Here is a 14,297-nt window from a genome sequence, read left to right as displayed (position 1 = left end):
GACATAGCCTTATTTCACCTTAAGGACCAGGCCATTTTTTGCAAATCTGACCAGTGTCACTTTAAGTGGTGATAACTTTAAAACACTTTGACTTATTCAGGCTATTCTGAGATTGTTTTTTCGTCACATATTGTACTTCATGACACTGGTAAAATGAAGTAAAAAAAATTCATTTTTATTTATAAAAAAATACTAAATTTACCAAAATATTTTAAAAAATTGCAAATTTCCAAGTTTCAATTTTTCTACTTCTATAATACATAGCAATACCTACAAAAATCATCATTACTTTACATTCCCCATATGTCTACTTCATGTTTGGATCAATTTGGGAATGATATTTTATTTTTGGGGGATTTTACAAGGCTTAGAAGTTTAGAAGCAAATCTTGAAATTTTTCTGAAATTTTCAAAAACCCACTTTTTAGGGACCAGTTCAGGTCTGAAGTCACTTTGTGAGGCTTACATAATAGAAACCACCCAAAACTGACCCCATTCTAGAAACTACACCCCTCAAGGTATTCAAAACTGATTTTACAAACGTCATTAACCCTTTAGGTGTTCCACAAGAGTTAATGGCAAATTTTTGGGCAAATTTTCCATTTTAATCCATTATTTCCAGTAACAAAGCAAGGGTTAACAGCCAAACAAAATTCTATATTTATTGCCCCAATTCTGTAGTTTGCAGAAACACCCCATATGTGGCCGTAAACTACTGTACGGGCACACAGTAGGGTGTAGAGGGAAAGGTGCGCCGTATGGTTTTTGGAAGGCTGATTTTGCTGGACTGGTTTATTTGCACCATGTCCCATTTGAAGCCCCCCTGATGCATCCCTAGAGTAGAAACTCCATAAAAGTGACCCCATCTAAGAAACTACACCCCTCAAGGTATTCAAAACAGATTTTACTAACTTTGTTAACCCTTTAGGTGTTGCACAAGAGTTATTGGCAAATGGAGATGAAATTTGAGAATTTACATTTTTGGGCAACTTTTCCATTTTAATCCATTTTTTCCAGTAACAAAGCAAGGGTTAACAGCCAAACAAAATGCTATATTTATTGCCCCGATTCTGTCGTTTGCAGAAACACCCCATATGTGGCTGTAAACTACTGTACGGGCACACAGTAGGGTGTAGAGGGAAAGGTGCGCAATATGGTTTTTGGAAGGCAGATTTTGCTGGACTGGTTTATTTACACCAAGTCCCATTTGAAGCAGCCCTGATGCACCCATAGAGTAGAAACTCCTTAAAAGTGACGCCATCTAAGAAACTACACCCCTCAAGGTATGCAAAACTGATTTTACAAACTTTGTTAACCCTTTAGGTGTTCCACAAGAATTAATGGAAAATAAAGATACAATTTAAAAATTTCATTTTTTTGGCAGATTTTCCATTTTTATAATTTTTTTCCAGTTACAAAGCAAGGGTTAACAGCCAAACAAAACTCAATATTTATGGCTCTGATTCTGTAGTTTACAGAAACACCCCATATGTGGTCATAAACCACTGTACGGGCACACGGCAGGGCACAGAAGGAAAGAAATGCCATACGGTTTTGGAAGGCAGATTTTGCTGCACCGTTTTTTTTGACACCATGTCACATTTGAAGCCCCCCTGATGCACCCCTAGAGTAGAAACTCCAAAAAAGTGACCCCATTTTAGAAACTACGGGATAGGGTGGCAGTATTGTTGGTACTAGTTTAGGGTACATATGATTTTTGGTTGCTCTATATTACACTTTTTGTGAGGCAAGGTAACAAGAAATAGCTGTTTTGGCACCGTTTTAATTTTTTGTTATTTACAACAATTATCTGACAGGTTAGATCATGTAATATTTTTATAGAGCAGGTTGTCACGGACGCGGCAATACCTAATATGTATACTATTTTTTTATTTATGTAAGTTTTACACAATGATTTCATTTTTGAAACAAAAAAAAAATCATGTTTTAGTGTCTCCATAGTCTGAGAGCCATAGTTTTTTCAGTTTTTGGGCAAATATCTTGGGTAGGGTATGATTTTTGCGGGATGAGATGACGGTTTGATTGGCACTATTTTGGGGTGCATATGACTTTTTGATCGCTTGCTATTACACTTTTTGTGATGTAAGGTGACAAAAAATAGCTTTTTATACAACTTTTTTTTTTTTTTTACGGTATTCACCTGAGGGGTTAGGTCATGTGATATTACGTTATTACGGACGCGGCGATACCTAATATGTATACTTTTTTTCTATTTATGTAAGTTCTACACAATTATTTCACAATTTTTCAGTTTTTGGGCGATTATCTTAGGTAGGGTCTAATTTTTTGCGGGATGAGGTGACGGTTTAATTGGTGTTATTTTGGCGTACATACGACTTTTTTGATCACTTTTATTACCTTTTTTGGGACGTAAGGGGGCAAAATTTCAATTTCATCATAGTTTTTTATTTTTATTTTTTATGGCGTTCACTATGCGGGTAAAGTAACATGACCTTTTTATAGATCAGGTCGTTACGGACGCGGTGATATCAAACATGTGAAAATTTTATGGATTCTTACTTTTTTTTCAAATTTTTTTGACCCAGACCCAGGGTCTGATGTCTGTATAATACAGATAATACTGTACTGTATTTTTACTTTACAAAGTCTGATTAGACTTCTGCCTTTAACAGAAGTCTAATCAGCACCATGGACAGCCTCTGATCAGTACCATGGACAGCTGGGCACCTGTGAAGCGTCCAGTTGCCATGGTAACCATCACTCGCTGCCACAGCAGAGCAGTGGGTGATAGGGAGGGAGGGGGGCCCCTTCCCTCTCCCATCGGGGGTTGAAAAGGCACAGCACGGACCGCGGCATGGAAGGGGTTAAACGCCTGACATCTGTGCCAGCACAGATGTCAGGCATTTCAAGCAGTGTCAGCAATGTGCTGACACTCTGCAAACCGCTCAGCTATCCTGAGAGAGGGGGCGGGCGGATGATCGCATGCCTGCCCGCCCCCCAAGCACCGCCCTCCCTCCCTGTCGCATTCCACGCCCCCCCCCCCGCTGCGCCCGCCGGCAGATAACAAAGAGGGCTGCGGGGGGGGGGGGGTCAAACATTAAAATAAAGGTTATTTGAAGTTTCTGATCCCCGCGGGACCGGTACGTCATGTGTCCTGAAGAGGTTAAAAGACATGTAATAAACATTGAAATTGAAATAAAGCTACAACTACAGTTCATGGTAACTAAAAGCGAACCTTCCTAGCTTTTACTGAGGCAAAGTCTTCAATTACTTTTGAAATGTCCAGATTTCTGCAAATACCACGCACAATTGCAATTTCAACTAGACCATTTAAACGATCTTGTGACATAGAGGACCTTAAATAGTTTTTAATTAATTTCAAACGCGAGAAACTTCTTTCGCCTGAAGCTACTATCACAGGATTGCTCATAAATATACGTCATGCCACACTAAGATTTGGGTACACATCCAGTAGGTTTGTAGAATAAATGTAATTCAGCTTGTTCAGTGGTGATTCAGCAATGTCAACAGGTATGTTCCTTATTGCAGAATGTATTTAAAAATTGAGGTCATTAGGATCAACATCACCCATTTTTTGGGCAAAGTGTTTGCAGCGGTCTTCTAGCTTTTGGTCATCTTTAGGCTACTTTCACACTTGCGTTCGGAGCGTATCCGTCTGGTGTCTGCACAGACGGATTCGCTCCTATAATGCAAACGATGGTATCCGTTCAGAACGGATCCGTCTGCATTATATTTCAGAAAAAAATCGAAGTGTGAAAGTTAGTCAGACGGATCCGTCCAGACTTTGCATTGAAAGTCAATGGGGGACGGATCCGTTTGAAATTGCACCATATTGTGTCAACTTCAAACGGATCAGTCCCCATTGACTTACATTGTAAGTCTGGACTGATCCGTTTGGCTCCGCACGGCCAGGCGGACACCCGAACGCTGCAAGCTGCGTTCGGGTGTCCGCCTGCTGAGCGGAACGGAGGCCAAGCGGAGCCAGACTGAGGCATTCTGAGCGGATCCGCATCCACTCAGAATGCATTGGGGCTGGACGGATGCGTTCGGGGTCGCTTGTGAGAGCCTTCAAACGGAACTCACAAGCGGAACCCCGAACGCAAGTGTGAAAGTAGCCTTAGCAGTTAGATTTTTTTTTCTTACAAAAGAAAACCAAAGAAGTGATAAGAGTCATTTACTTGAGAAAACCTCTCACGTATGCTCAGAACTGAAGTATCAATCACAGGTAAAAAGAAGACCCTTTTCCTCAGGAGTGCTGTTTTCTTCATCTCTTTGTTCATAATCGAACATTCTTCACTTTGTTTTTTTGTTTCTAATGGGCAATGAAAATTCTATATCCGCTTCACTAGCTATGTCCTTTGCAATGGCATAGGCTGACTCAAATCCATCCTCCCTGTAGTCCTGCAGAAAATGGAGCACTGACTCAATTTCTTTCTTAAGAATGTCAATGGCAACAATATGGTATAAAACAGTATACCAGACAATAATGCAAATAATAAACTGCCCTGATAAAATTTCACTGGAGAGGCTCTTGGCTTCTGCAGCTTTTACATCATCTTTTTTTGATGCGGCATAGATGACAAGATTTTCAAGTGCAGTACAAACTTCACCTAGGTTGTAGCGAAGAACCCTTACACTGTCAATGCGGCAGTAATGTTTTTCTTTAAAATTGCCCACCACTGTGTCGATGAACTGGAGCACACAAATTTGCTGTAATACTCCAAAGAACGTGACAGAGAGGACAGATAACTTAGCAGCGTCAACAATGACCAGGTTCAAAGAGTGGCTACTGCAGGGCATGTAAAATGCTCTTTTATTAATGGCCAAAATTCACACCTTGTTTCTTGCCTTTCATATTACTGCCATTATCGTAACTCTGGCCTCTGTAGTCATGTATGCTGAGTTGTAGGTCCTGTACGTGTTGTAAGAACACATTGCACAATGCTTCTCTACTAGTTTCTTCAAGTGCAAGGAAACCTGCAAAGTAATCAGACACTGATGCACCAACCGACAGTTCACAGCTGACGATGCGAATTGTAACTGACAGTAGTTCATCGTGACTTGTGTCCGGCGTGCAATCCATGATTACTCCGTAGTATTTTGCACTGCAAATCCTTTGTGCAACCACTTGTATTTTTTTTTTACCCATCTTAGCTCATTTTGAATGTCCTTACTCGGATAGTGATCTTTGATTTTTTTTCTTTCGTATTTTTCTCACATGCTCATTCATTGTTGGATCATATCTTGCAAGAAATTCCACTTGACCAAGAAAATTTCCATTACTAGGATGGTACAATTTATCTGTACTTCCACGTAAAGCTAAGTGCCGTTCAGCTAAATAGCAGATAATGTGGATCACTCTGCTGAGGATAGATCTCCAGTATATTTTTTCTATTTCAATTTACTGCATGTTGGCACTGTCAATAGTTTTTTGCTCACAAATACTCCTTTCCAAGTTATGCCAGTCTTGCATGCACTGCTCATGTGAAGCTGAATGTTTGTGTTCCTTCAGATGACTATGGATATGCTTCCATTTGTTAAATCCGTTTTCCAAATAGCGTACAGAAAAAACGAAATACTTTATCTGCCTGCACAGAATACACCAGCCAAGTGCGTAAAACTTTATCTCCATTCCCCACTTGAATAAAAATAATTTTCAGTCGTAAATAGTCTTGGAATTTTTGACTTATCCTGTGGTAATACCATATTCAGAATTTGCTTGGGTCCTCTTTTTACTAACTCACATCTTTGAGCATCAGAAATTGTTGTAGGCCATGATGCTGGGTCATTGGATAAACTTTTAGTAATATTGACAGTTTCCATGGGTAAATCAGTGCTCAGCAAAGCAACAGATTCTGTAGCTTCCCCAGATTCTTCACAAGTAGCCGATTCCATATGTTGTGTCTTTTCTATTGCAGGCATGGGCTTGGCAGTTATCACAGAAACAGATAATGGTGGTCATCCAGTGACATCACTGGAAGTAGAACTTCCCCTTGGCTCAATTCGTCCTGTGATGTGAAGAACGTTGTTAGCTTCGGATAAAGGTCCAACATCTTGCTTTTTCCTTCTGCTTTTTTTCGTTTTTGAGAACCGCTAAGATAAGAGCGCTTCATACTTTCAAATTTTGGGTCGTTTCTTGCTTGTCATAGCAATAAAATAATGAAAATTCTAATGTAATTACTGATCACTGTGTATATTATAATAATAATCTTTATATAACACCAACATATTCCACAGAACTTTACAATTCACAGGGTATAGATACAGATAAACGTAGTAAAAAAACATTAAAAATTATAGGCATTAGGGCCCTGCTCACAAGAGCTTACAATCTATGAGAAGCCTGTCGCTGGGTTCACACCTGAGCGTACTGTATTCAAACATCTGTGAGAAAATGGCTCCTTTTAAAAAGCTCAACGATCCTGTGTGGTACTGTAAAAAGTTAGTTCTTTAAATGTCTTCCCTCTTTGATATTGCACCATCAACTGTAAGAAGTATTATTGAAAAGTGGAAGGAACCACAGCAACTTAACCACAAAGCGAAGACCACATAACATTACAGTTTAATATATGTGTACAGATCTGTCTATCTATCTATCTATCTATCTATCTATCTATCTATCTATCTATCTATCTATATGTGTAATGTTGAAGATATTGGGCAGCACTGCAGACAAAATAGAAAAACGCCAGCGGCCGAGGAAGCGATCCAACATCCAAATCAGATAAAAGAAGAAAATCCACGTCACTTCCAAAAAACAGTAGTGTGTTTATTACACCAGGTGCAACGTTTCGGTCCTCTCAATGGAACCTTTGTTGCTTGAAAAAGGTTCCATTGAGAGGACCGAAACGTTGCACCTGGTGTAATAAACACACTACTGTTTTTTCGAAGTGCCGTGGATTTTCTTTTTGTTATCTATATGTGTATTGCGATACCAATGCTGGATTGGTAGTGGAAGGGAGGTATATTTCCCCAAGATTCCTCTCCTATGTGAAGTAGCAGGTGAAAGACTCTCACCTGAGAGGTAATTAATAAAGCAGCACTGAGGGTGGGGAGATAACAGAGCCAGGAGGTCAGTCTCTCTCTCTCTGCCTGGGGACACAGAAAGTCTGTCTGTGTGAGTGAGCAACCCGTTAGTTCTATGCTGCTGAAGCCTTGTTTTGTGAGCTGGCCGGGAGAAGCCCTCCAGCGGATAGATAGGAACCTATAATGTTTAGTAAGTGCCGGACAGGCAAGACTTTTCTTTTGTTGTTCTATTTTATTTTATGGAACCTGCTCAATAAACCTGGCTCCAGGCCAGCTGAAAACGTATACCTTGGTGGCTGGTCGGAATTGTATGAAACAGACAAGTGTCCTTTGACCTCAGCAAAGGCGATCCCGAGCTTAAACCCCACAGTTTGTGTGTATATATATATATATATATGTGTGCTCTCAACGTTCTTGTGTCTCGAGTTTTTGACGTCATCTGAGGGGTTAGGTCATTTTCCATAAAAATGTCAAATCCTTTTTTTTATTAAAAACCACTTGAAGTGAAAGGGGCACTTTTTTTTTTTTTAACTGTAAATTTATTTATGAAGCGCTGCACTTACCAGTGCCTGGCGCATGCACCGGATCTTGTGAAGTCCGGTACAGTAAGCGCCGCCCAGCGAAGTGAATATTCACTTCGCTGGGCGGCGCTTACTGTCCCCGACTTCACAAGATCCGGCACATGCGCAGGGCACTGTTAAGCGCAGCGCTTCAGAGCGGGGACCGCAGAAGCCGCCCAGCAAACTGAATATTCATGAGCTGGGCGGCGCTTCAAAGCGGCAGTTGGGGGAGGCTGGCTGGGCGCAAGAGAGGTGAAACGCCGCCCCTTGGGCAGATTGAAGACCGTTGGAGCAGGTTATAAAACTTAAGTTTACTGTATGTATAATGTGGACAGGGGGGATACTTAGATGATTGTAATACCCATTATAAGACCTGTACTGCCATATATATACCTCAATATGCTTATTGGCCCTGTCAGTGTCCCTTTAAAATACAATACATTTTTCTGTTCTTCTGACGGATGAAAAGAAGGGACTAATACACGGTGATGTGTTAACCCGGACTAACCAGGATGGAGCAGTTTTGCTGCCCCAAATTACCACTCCATGTGTCCTTACTCTAAGGGCTTGTCCACACGACCTTATGGCTTTTTCAGTGTTTTGCGGTCCATTTTTCACGGATCCGTTGTTCCATTTTTTGTTTCCGTTTTTCAGTATGGCATATAGAGTATACAGTAATTACATAGAAAAAATTGGGCTGGGCATCAAATTTTCAATAAATGGTTCCGCAAAAATGGAACCGATACGGATGCATTTCTGTATGTGTTCCGTCTTTTTTTTGCGGACCCATTGATTTGAATGGAGCCACGTGATTTCCGGACAATAATAGGACAAGACTCAAAATCTAGCGGAACGGAAATGCGGACATACGGAAATGGAATGCTCACGGAGTGCATTCCGTTTTTTTTTTTTGCAGACCCATAGAAATGGTTCCGTATAGGGACCGCAAAAAACGGCCTGTATACGGAACGCAAAATACGTTCATGTGAACGAGCCCTAAAGCCTCATTCATACTTCAGTGTTTGGTCCGTGATTTCCATCAGTGATTGTGAGCCAAAACCAGGATTAAAGCCTCCACAGATATAATATTTAGGCCTCATGCACACGACCGTTGTGTGCATCCGCGTCCATTCCGTCATTTTTCGCAGTTTAGTGGAGGTCCCATTCATTTCTATGGAGCTGTGAAAAAAAACTGATAGTCCTCCGTTTTTTCTCAGTGTCCGTGATCCGTGATTCCAGTCCGTCAAAGAAATATAACCTGTCCTATTCTTGTCAGTGGAAAACGGAGGACGGACCCATTCAAGTCAATGGGTCCGTCCAAAAAAACGGATGCACAACTGGTATGTCGTCCGTGTCCGTTTTTTTTCTACAAGACCTTGGTGAAATAAGAAATTACACTTTTCATTAACCTTTCTTTCCCCCGGTCAGACAAAAAAAAAGGAAGACACAAGGAAACACACCTGAAGCCAAATCACTGACAGTGAAAAAACACAGTCGTGTGCCTGAGGCCATAAGGAAAGATCTGCACCTGTTTTGTGTTTAGAGCTGCACCTGGTTTTGGCTCACTGACCGAACACTGATGTGTGAATGAGGCATTAGGGCTCATGCACATGACCGTAGCCTGTTTTGCCGTCTGAAAAAGGTAGATCTGCAAAAAATACTAGTCATGTCCATTCTGCATTTATACGGAACGGAACACGTAATGTGGCCAAGAATAGGAAATATTCTATATTTTTGCGGGGCCGCGGAACAGACATACAGATGAGGAATGCACATGGATAGGGATGAGTGAACTTGTGTTTTCAAGTTTGGCGTACAAGGTCCAGATTATCTAAGAATTACGTTATGGATTCCGCTGCCACGGACTATAAGGTATGGTCCGTGGTAGCGGAATCCATAATGAATTCTTAGATAACCCGAACTTTGTACGCCGAACCTGAAACGCAAGTTCGCTCAACACAATTTTGCAGAAAGGGTGCGGACCCACTCATTTCAGTAGAGCTGCAAAAGATGTGGAGAGCACACCGTGTGATGTCCGCATCCGTAGTTCCGTTTCGCAGCCCTGCAAAAAAGATAGAGCTTGTCCGTAATTGCGGACAAAAATAGGCATTTTCTATCGTAGTGCTGACAGTCAGTAGTCGGCAAAATGCGGAACACACGTGGCCGGTATCCATGTTTTGTAGACTGCAAAACACTACAGCCGTCTGAATGAGCCCTAATAGTAAGAGACCCATCTGTATTCTGTAACTCACATTAACCCCATGTTGCCCATTATGTCAGGAGGTACTTGGAGGTCACTTAGTATTAGGCCTTTTGCACACGGCCGTTCCGTGCATTGGGGGCTGCAATTTACGGCCTCACACACACGGCCATTGCTGACCGCGGCCCGCAAACAGCGGGTCTGCAATATGCGGGCACAGCCGTGTGCAAACAGCGGGTCTGCAATATGCGGGCACAGCCGTGTGCAAACAGCGGGTCTGCAATATGGGCCACGGCCGTGTACATGAGGCCTTGATGTGGGGCACATGGGGACAAATTGAGAAAAGCGTCACATTAACCCCAATGTTGCTGGCCCATCTGGTACTTATGTTTTTGCCTGCCTTTATCATTTGTGTACAGTATGGACAGTCTGGGATACCTGATGATTGAGTCCTTCTGCTCCACCCTGTGGGGTCAGGGGCCTGGACTGCTAATGACTGGGACTGTGGTGGTTGTGGTCTTGTGGAGATGCTGCTGCTTCACTGCGCACTCTCTGTCTGGCTCACCTCAGAAACGCCAGCAGAGACCCTGGTTCGTTTGTATTCCCTCCCTCCTCCTCTTCTAATTATTATCTTTTTTCATTGGTGCTTCAGCTTCAGAGGCCCCTCCCCTTGTGATTTCATTGGTGGCAGTTGCGGCCGCATCACAGTGGGGGGCGGGACGATCTCTCCCTCTTTCTTTACTATGCGGCTGAGACTAGCGATTTCATTGGCTGCAGTGGCGGGCCGCAGCCGCATCACAGTGGGAGAGGGAGGGAGGCTCTCTCCGTCCTCCATCACTGTGCGGCCGACGAGTACAAGGAGCGCAGCTGGCAGCTGCGCAGACTAGCTGGCCGCGTCTCTGCACTGAGCGCTCTTCTGCTAAATGCCCGCTGACTTCCACGGACGCTCAGCTGAAGAGCCTGAAGCAGGGGTCCCCTTTCCACATTGGGGGCCCTTGGCAATTGCCCAGTTTGCCCCCCTTAATGCTGACCCTGCCTCACATGGATCCAGAGATCTCCCCATTAATTGCTCAGCTGCACTTATATTAAGCTGGCAGCTCAAGGGGACTGTCTTTTCTGCTGTCCAGCTCTGCTGTTGAAACTGAGCATGTGCGGCCTTCCCAGTGAGGTGGACAAAGAAATAGAAAAGAAACAAACAGCAGATAGCACTATACAGATACATTTTTATTGAATAACTTCAGTAGCTAAAAATAAATTTTGAATTACATACAATTACAAAATTATTTAGATCCAGCTGCTGGTTTGAAAACGGTAGAATATTTTAACTGCACTTTCCAGAAACCTGGTACGCGGACAGCTTCTATACTGCATGGGTCATAGAAGCTACAACCTGCCATCACCAATAGCCGCCTCCACCATGCGAACAGGTCCTGTAATAGCAACAATGAACACAATACATTTATATACATGACAGATTGCAATAAGGAGCATAGTTCACATCACTATATAGGCAAAGCATTTAGTTTAAAAGGTTTTCCAGAATTTGGCCCCTTTTTAATTTGCCCCTAGCATGTGGTACCTAATGAAAAAAACAAATTAACCTGTTCCTCACTGCTGTGGTCCGGCGCCCTGGCTCTGTTTGGCAATCTTCCAGTCCGCAGCTTTTTTACTCGTGGCCGGAGTACCCCTGGGTGCCCAAGTGGCATATCACCCAGCAGTAAATTTCTATACTCACTTCACAAGCCATGTCATATAACCAACTGTCCTAATGCAACCGTGCATGTTGTCAATTGCAAGAAAAAAAAAATCTCTGACCTTTTCTTTTTTTTTATCAGAGTTTTTATTGGGTTTTAAATAACATACAAAATAACCTTATATCAAATGAATTAAAATTAAAAATCCCCCTGAACCACCTCCTATCCAAAAAGCCTGTACTAATCTCCACCGCCTCTTCATCATAACATATAATTCATTCATGTATAATAGTTTCATGCATCTCTTAAAGCATAAATACTTAGCATTTGCCTACAAGACATGACTGCATAAGGTCTAGCAATATTCTCAGCATGGATTATATAACAGAAACAGCCTAGTACAGATAAGCATAAAAGATGCCAGCCCCGCTGTATCTATCCATTTACCCCATTGTTAGAACTTAGCTTTATTTATTTTCTTCGTTTATTATCTTAATAACCTCATCCACTTGTAGGCACAGAGGTTGTGTCTAGCACTTAGGCCCCTTTCACACGGGCGAGAATTCCGGGCGGGTGCAATGCGTGAGGTGAACGCATTGCACCCGCACTGAATTTGGACCCATTCACTTCAATAGGGCCGTTCAGATGAGCGGTGATTTTCACACAAGCAAGTGCGGATGCAATGCGATTTTCACGCATGGTTGCTAAGGAGACGAGGGATGAGTTACCCGGGACCCCATTTACTTTATTATTTTCCATTATAACATGGTTATAATGGAAAATAATAGCATTCTTTAATTCAGAATGCTAAGTAAAAGGTCCATTGTGGGGTTAAAAAAAATAAATATGTAACTCTCCTCATCCACTTGATTGCGCAGCCGGGCTCGTCTTCTTTCTTCTTCTTCTTGCAGGACCTGGCTGGAAAAGGACAGTCGGTGACGTCAGCGCAGGTCCCGCTGAATGAAGATAGAAGATTTCTATCTTCATTCAGCAGGACCTGCGCTGACGTCACCGCGCTCACCACGACGTCACCGAAGGTCCTTTTCCAGCCAGGTCTTGGAAGAAAAAGAAGAAAGAAGACGAGCCCGGCTGCGCGATCAAGTGGATGAGGTGAGTTACATATTTTTTTTATTTTTAACCCCACAATGGACCTTTTACTTAGCATTCTGAATTAAAGAATGCTATTATTTTCCATTATAACCATGTTATAATGGAAAATAATAAAATATACAGAACACCGATCCCAACAGTGAAGAAGTCCGGGTTCGCGTCTGGGTACCACAGTCTGTTTTTTATCACGCACGTGCAAAACGCATTGCACCCGCGCAATAAAAACAGAACATCGAAACGCAATCGCAGTCAAAACTGACTGCAATTGCGTACCTACACGCACGATTTTTCCTGATCGCAGACACAACGCATCCGTACACGCTCGTCTGCAAGGGGCCTTAGCCAAGGTTTTCCTGGCCTGGTAGAGAATCTTAGCAGTAGTCAATTTCAATCAAATTGGCTGCAGGTAAATTATCTACATATCCCAGCAGGCCATGTAAAGGTATAAAGGGGACTTTGATTTAAACACCTTATATATACCTCCGGACCGCTGTACGCACAGACGCGTCCTGGAGGTGGTTGATTCATTCCTCCTGGACGCGCCGGCGCGTCCTCTCGCGAGACGCGAGATTTCCTGTGAACGCGCGCACACAGGCGCGCGCGCTCACAGGAACGGAAGGTAAGAGAGTTGATCTCCAGCCTGCCAGCGGCGATCGTTCGCTGGCAGGCTGGAGATGTGTTTTTTTTAACCCCTAACAGGTATATTAGACGCTGTTTTGATAACAGCGTCTAATATACCTGCTACCTGGTCCTCTGGTGGTCCCCTTTGTTTGGATCGACCACCAGAGGACACAGGTAGCTCAGTAAAGTAGCACCAAGCACCACTACACTACACTACACCCCCCCCCCCCCCCCCGTCACTTATTAACCCCTTATTAGCCCCTGATCACCCCATATAGACTCCCTGATCACCCCCCTGTCATTGATTACCCCCCTGTCATTGATCACCCCCCTGTCATTGATCACCCCCCTGTAAAGCTCCATTCAGACGTCCGCATGATTTTTACGGATCCACTGATAGATGGATCGGATCCGCAAAACGCATCCGGACGTCTGAATGAAGCCTTACAGGGGCGTGATCAATGACTGTGGTGATCACCCCATATAGACTCCCTGATCACCCCTCTGTCATTGATTACCCCCCTGTCATTGATCACCCCCCTGTAAAGCTCCATTCAGACGTCCGCATGATTTTTACGGATCCACTGATAGATGGATCGGATCCGCAAAACGCATCCGGACGTCTGAATGAAGCCTTACAGGGGCATGATCAATGACTGTGGTGATCACCCCATATAGACTCCCTGATCACCCCCCTGTAAAGCTCCATTCAGATGTCCGCATGATTTTTACGGATGCACTGATAGATGGATCGGATCCGCAAAACGCATCCGGACGTCTGAATGAAGCCTTACAGGGGCATGATCAATGACTGTGGTGATCACCCCATATAGACTCCCTGATCACCCCCCTGTCATTGATTACACCCCTGTCATTGATCAACCCCCTGTAAAGCTCCATTCAGATGTCCGCATGATTTTTACGGATGCACTGATAGATGGATCGGATCCGCAAAACGCATCCGGACGTCTGAATGAAGCCTTACAGGGGCATGATCAATGACTGTGGTGATCACCCCATATAGACTCCCTGATCACCCCCCTGTCATTGATCAACCCCCTGTAAAGCTCTATTCAGATGTCCG

This window comes from Bufo bufo, chromosome 5 (assembly GCF_905171765.1).
Source record: "Bufo bufo chromosome 5, aBufBuf1.1, whole genome shotgun sequence".
Classification (NCBI taxonomy): domain Eukaryota; kingdom Metazoa; phylum Chordata; class Amphibia; order Anura; family Bufonidae; genus Bufo; species Bufo bufo.
This window is presented reverse-complemented; position numbering follows the sequence as displayed.